The sequence below is a fragment of the Chroicocephalus ridibundus genome, chromosome 6 (assembly GCF_963924245.1).
Source record: "Chroicocephalus ridibundus chromosome 6, bChrRid1.1, whole genome shotgun sequence".
Taxonomy (NCBI): Eukaryota; Metazoa; Chordata; class Aves; order Charadriiformes; family Laridae; genus Chroicocephalus; species Chroicocephalus ridibundus.
The window spans coordinates 73,513,847-73,519,846 of record NC_086289.1 but is presented as its reverse complement, the minus strand read 5'-3'; the positions used below and the strand labels follow the sequence as shown (position 1 = coordinate 73,519,846).

General features: G+C 44.5%; 1 protein-coding gene across 4 annotated transcripts in view; it reads left to right on the top strand.

The window, feature by feature from the left end:
* The first annotated feature begins 342 nt into the window (after positions 1-342).
* Positions 343-6,000, top strand: part of TBL1XR1 (TBL1X/Y related 1) — a 121,734-nt gene continuing 116,076 nt past the window's right edge. For 2 of the 4 annotated variants that reach the window (XM_063338440.1, XM_063338441.1), the window contains exon 1: positions 343-579. The gene's annotated coding sequence lies outside the window, so the exon portion shown is untranslated. The remainder of the gene's footprint in view (positions 580-6,000) is intronic. The other 2 variants (XM_063338442.1, XM_063338443.1) reach the window with 1 other exon arrangement.

Below are 6,000 nucleotides of genomic sequence, written 5' to 3'. Positions count from 1 at the left end.
CCTTCCCTTAGTAACAGCTTCCACATTCTGCCTCAATTCCTCCTCAATCTAAATCACACACACAGAGATATTACTTTTTTTTTTTTTTTTTTTTCTCTTTTCCGTCCCCCCCCCCCACCTCCTTCCTCGGGACTTAATCTCTAACCCCCCCCCTCTCTCTCCCCACCCTCCCCCTCCCCCTGGCTCGGGATATAATTGAATATCACAGCACTACTGGCTGGTTATTTTTTTTTTTTTTCCTTCCTCCTCCTCTGTGTGTGTGTGTGTGTGGTGGGGTGGTGTTTTTTTTTTTTTTTTACTGTGTTTTTTTTTTTTTCCTCTCCTCCTCTTGGTGTGGACACCTCAAAAAAAAAAATATATATATATACACATATATATATCATCGATACATATACGTGTGTACACACACCGAGACACACACACACAGATGCGTACGGACGTATATAGGGCTGTATAAAAAAAAAAAAAAAAATAAAAAAAAAAAAAACACACACCACAGAAGGAGGAGAGACAAACGCGGGTGGATTTCTGGTGCCCGAGGAAGGGGGGAGCAGCCGCCCCGCCGCCGCCGCCGCTGAGGTAAGGACCGGGGGGCGAGGGCGGGAAGGGGCCTGGGGTGGGGGGGGGCGGTTGGTCGGGTGGGGGGGCCATTTTGTCTCTGTGGCGGTCGGAGGCGGGCGGGGGATGGGCGCCTTGCTGTGGGCCCCCCTTTCTCCTTCGCACACACACCCCTCTTTTTTTTTTTTTTTTTGTGTGTGTATTTTTTAAAATTATTGTGTTCGTGTTACCCCCCCCTTCCCCCAAGCATCCCGTGGGGCTGGGTATTTTTATTTTAAAGCCAAACGGCGCTTCCCCTCCCCCCCCCCCCCCCCTCCAAACTCCGCGCCGCTCCCCTCCCCCCACCCGGCTTCATTTTATTTTATTTATTTAAAAAAATAAAGGATTTAATAAGGATTGGGAGGGGGGACACGGGCTCGGCAGCGAATGGCACGGGGGAGCCATGGCGAGCGGCCTATTTTTAGCCAGATTTGTGTGGAGAAGCGCCTTCCCCTCCCCCCCGCATATTATATTTACTTATGGGGAAAAGTATATTTATTTATATTTACTATGGGGAAAGTGGGGGGAGGGGAAGCCGGGCCCGGGGTGGGGGGGGGGGGGACACTCCGAGGAGCGGGGGAGGGGCGGCCGCCCCTCCCCCGCTCCTCGGAGTGTCCCCCCCCCCCCCCCCCGGCCCGGCCCTTTCTCACGGTTGATGCAATGTATATATTTCCTTAATAAAACACACCTAGGTCCTGCAACAGCAAGACATGTGGCTTTTTATTATTGTTAACCCCCCCCCTTTCTCTCCTCCCCCCCCCCCCCCCCCCGAAAGGGTTAAATTCTCTCGTGTTGTTCCAGGTGAATTTAATCTTTCATCACCGAATTTCCTTTTAAGGCAGCTCCAGCGAATAAAAGTCGTCCCCCCCCTCCCCTCCTTCTTGTGCTTTACTCCCCCCCCCCTGCTTCTTTAACAGCAAACTTTATATGTGCTTTATGGCCGAGGCTTGTTGCTGCAGATGACACGTGAGTCTGGAGGAAAAGTTTGGTTTGTAGGTCGCTGCGTAGGGAAAAGTGAAGTTTTGCTGGTGGAAGTTTTTACTACTCTCCAGTGTGCTCGACTTCCTCGTTTTCCTGTCTGCGTAAATCAAAATTCCTAACTGATTTATGGCTGGGGTGGCGTGTGGGGGGTGAAGATCACAAAACGTACTCCTTCTTTATTATTAAAGCAGGAGGGGCGTGATCAGGAGGAATCAGTCTTTGTTGAAAAAAAAAAAAAAATTGCTTTTCTGGGCTTGTCCGACTCCCCTGTCCTGAGTTATTAAAATAAATGAGCAAGTTGAGCGTATTAATTAAGTCCTTTGGTGCTGGTGGCCTCTACCCTTTGGGTGTCCAGCGGGGCTGTTGTGGCTTGTGCCCCTTTGAGAGAGAGAAGGCACCATTTGCAAAATTAATGTTTTGAGTTGTCCCTGAGTTTTCGGGTGCAGCGGACGGCTTTGGGCCCCCGTCTTGCTCTGAGTGATCCAAGGGCTCGTGCTGGATTTGAGGCCTTCCTTTGGACTTGAGGATGGTAACCGTCTTCTCGGAATATGTTTCCAATGTGGACTGATCCTGCAAACTCTTGTGTGTGCCCTTGGATTTAAGTGAGTGGGTATGTGTTCGTGGATGAGTGTATGAAGGCTTTTTTTCCTCTTAGCCATAGAAAAAAAGGGCTGCGCTGTTACGGTGATGGTGCTTCGGGTGCAGGTGGTGCTCTGTCAATGGTCGTAGCAAACTTTCTGTGGTGTCTTGTAGTGATTATTATTTTTTTTTCCCTTTGCTTTTGTTTACGATCTAATGGAATACAATGTATGGAAATATTTACGGAAGATCACCTGAGCCTGTACACTGTCACTGTTTTAAGTATTTTTTTAGGGGAAGGTGGATTTGTCTCCATGAGAACAGGGTTCATGTGGTGCTGTGTCTTGGGAACTTGGTGGCATGCCTCCCAAACTGTTATTGGGAACACCTGGAAAAGACTTAGTTCTCACTCTGTGAGGAAAGGGGAAGGAAATATAATTTAAATGTATGAAAGGACTTGGGGTTTGGCTTTTGGGATTTTTAATTTTTTTTTTTTAAGACTGTGCAAGAGTTTATGATTTTTATTCATTTAAACGTGCAAAGCCATGATGCGTGTGTGTAGCATAAAGAATGTAATAATTACAGGAGATTCTGTTGCTTAAGCTTTTTTCCCCTTCTAACAGGTAGTTACAATTTTTTTTTTCCCTGTGAGTTTTTTTTTTTATACGAATGCTTCTTTCAGTTTTACTCTATATATGGTAATTATTGATGTTTGTGTAGTGCTTTGAAGTTGTAAGGCATGCTATAAGTGCTAAGTACCCAACAGCAGTACTTCATAGTCATTTTCCCATCATGAAAGAGTTTGATGCTAAAAAGTGCTACAGCCCTAAGCATAAAAAAGCTCTGGATGGATTAGGGGAAATGGACAGAATTGCTTATAATGTTGTTTTCAGGTAATATTTTTTTAGTTAGGAAGAACAGATCTGAATAATGTAAAGCAAACTGAGTTATTTTACCTAACTTGATTTCGGTTCTGGAATCTAATTTAACATGGACTTCACATTTGAGTCAGAATGTGTTTGCTGTTACAAATTTTGTAGTGGCAGTAAAGACCCACATCCTACAAGGATGTAATCGCGCAGAAGTCAGGAAGTCCTGTGAAGAAACACACAACTTTGTGAACATCAGCGGTCTGGTTCGGTTGAATAAGCTCTGCAGATGTCTCAGAAGTTGCTCGCAGAAGTTAAGTGTGTTTCGTATTAGTGGTGGGCAATAGGATGTGAATCTTTCATGACACTGATACTTTTTTTTGTATCACGGCACTCTTAAGCGCTCTTAACCCCCACTTTTTCCTTGCTTTGCCTGTCACTTCCCTTCCCCCCTTGGGCCCGTAGCTGCTCAGGATGGTGGTGCCCGTGTGAATTCCAATACCTTGCTGGAGAGGACGCTTCTAGCAAGCGAAGAAGAGACAGACATTAACCTGCCACCAGCTCTTCCCCTTCTGACCCAGGATAGGGAGGTCATAAAGTGGTCCAGTCTCTGTTCCGGAGAGGAGGGCAAGGCCAGGGTGTACTGCAGGACTGCGTTGTGTCAACACTGCAATATTGTGGTACTGAAACGTATCATACTGAAGTAACCTCATTTTTAAGCTAATTCACATTGATATTGACAATTGAGATACTGTTGTGTGTACTGACCATCCTTAGCGCGCGCGTGTGTGTGTTAGCGCATGTGTACACACACAGTGTAGGGTGTAATAATGACTTTCTTTAAAGACCGAAACATCAGCTCATGCAAGTAGCTGCAGGTTGGGAGAGAAGTGAAAGTGTGTATGCACACTCGGTAATTATGCGTGTTTGGCTCCTAAAAAAAGCGGCTATTGTGAGAATATACTCATTGGATGCTCATTTTTTAATATAAATTTACATGTTTGTGTCAGGTGAAGGGGTCTCAGAAGTGTTCCATTAGGAACTACAGTTGTGAGCTGTTTTCAGTGTTTTTGAGTTGCATCACGGCATTAATATAATGCCTTCAAATTAACAGGTGATGAAGAAACAGTTCCTATGTTCCTGCCATGGATTTAGCCACCCGTGTCCCAAATACACACAGCTTTCTAAGCACTGCGGTGTGAAGTTAGATGGTCTTAATTTCTGTAAAGAAGCTTAACGAAAAGAGTGACTTTACTAGAAAAAGGTTCATCTGGTGATCCCAAGCAGAGTAGATGGAGACCAGTTTATTCATCTCATAATTGGTTTCCTCTGAGATAAAGTATGACAATGAAATGAGGAATAAGAAATATCTTTTCAGATGAAATTGTAGGGGAATATATTGGCTTCCTTTTAATTTCAGAAAATTGAATTAGCTAACTGGCGGTAAGAAGTAGTGAAGATGAGGCAGCATAGCTGCCGTTTCATGAGAGTTGATAGGTTGAATGAAAAAGTATGGAAGCCTGGTCTAGAAATCACTCTGCTGATTTGCGTGAAAACTGTGAACTACTACTCCTCGTTAGGGCTCTGCCTTGTGATATCCAATCCAAGATGAGAAGGCCCTTTTCTTCCTTCTCTTAATGAAAACAAGGCTGAAATTGTTTATACAAAATGCCTTGGAGTCTTAATGGCCGTGTTTGAGCTCAAGTTGAGTTTTCCTGTGGTTCTGAAGGACCTGTAGAACTGTAACTCGGCTTACCCGCTGAGACACTGGCTCTTAATACTTTAGCACACAGTCTTCTGTGACATCTTTTAGGCTCTCCTTTTTATATTGATAAGGAGCCTTAAAAAATTTTCTTCCTTGATAAGAAATAAGTGGTCATTCCAAGCCAAAGGATGTATAAGCGCAGGGGAGAATACACATGCTGGTCGGGTGCGTAGGATCTAGCTGGCTTGGCTAGCCAAGGGGTGAAATTGCCAGTGTTGTAGCTCACCCTGCTCGCGTGCTTTCTTGGATGGGCTGATTGCTAGAAATACTTTTGAGAATGTTTTGTTACCTGTAGAAATAATAATAAAAAGACTTGGTGAATTGGTGTAGCTTTCTGAAAAACCTCGTGAAAGAGTCTCTGAAGTGATGAGGAGGAGTTTTACAGGATTGTCTCAGCCAGTGTATGTGGCATTTTTCAGAGAGTCCCCTCTTGTCTTTGAATGTAAGTTTGCGTGGTGTAATTCAGTGCTACGTAGAGATACTAAGGTCCTTCTAAACAAGTTAGCTTGAATACCAGGAGCAACAACCAGGTATGCTATCAGGCTAATAACGTCCATTTTTCAGGACGGGTAGCGCAGCAGGCTGGATGTCAACCTGGTCACACGTAGGCCGGTTCAGAGCCCACGGTGTGTGTGTGCCCCACACAGCCCTGAGAGCGGTGGCAGTGGATGGTGGGCCCTGGGCTGGTCCTCTGGTTCTGCTTGCTGCAAACATGATTCTTCTGAAGAGTGCGAGCTGGCATCTACATCTGTAACATAAGTTATTAATACAGTCGTATTTTCCAAGATGCTGAGTCCCCATGGTTGCATTTGAAGTTGGCAGTCTCTGGGTGCGCTTGGTGTTTCTAAAAATCAAGTCTTGCGTGTGGTTTGCTGCCTTTTGCAAACTCCCATTAGGGTGTAGTTTCTGTTTCTTTCTGGGAGCTGTATTAGTAAAAGGCTATGTTGTGTACTCTGACTTGTGTTTATTGTTGTAATTCTTAAGTCTCCATGTTGCAAAGGAGCAATCTTGTTTATTAGTAATATTTAGCAGTAAAAAATCAGAATCATCCAGAGGAAAAACAGTTGGTTGGTTTTTTTTTATGATCTGAGATTCAGTTCAGTCTCTGTTCAGTGTGTCTATTACAGACACTCTTTACAACGATGTGCCATATGCAAACATACTGAGTGTTATTTCAGATCACTGGAGGTGCGTTACTAGAAATTTTAG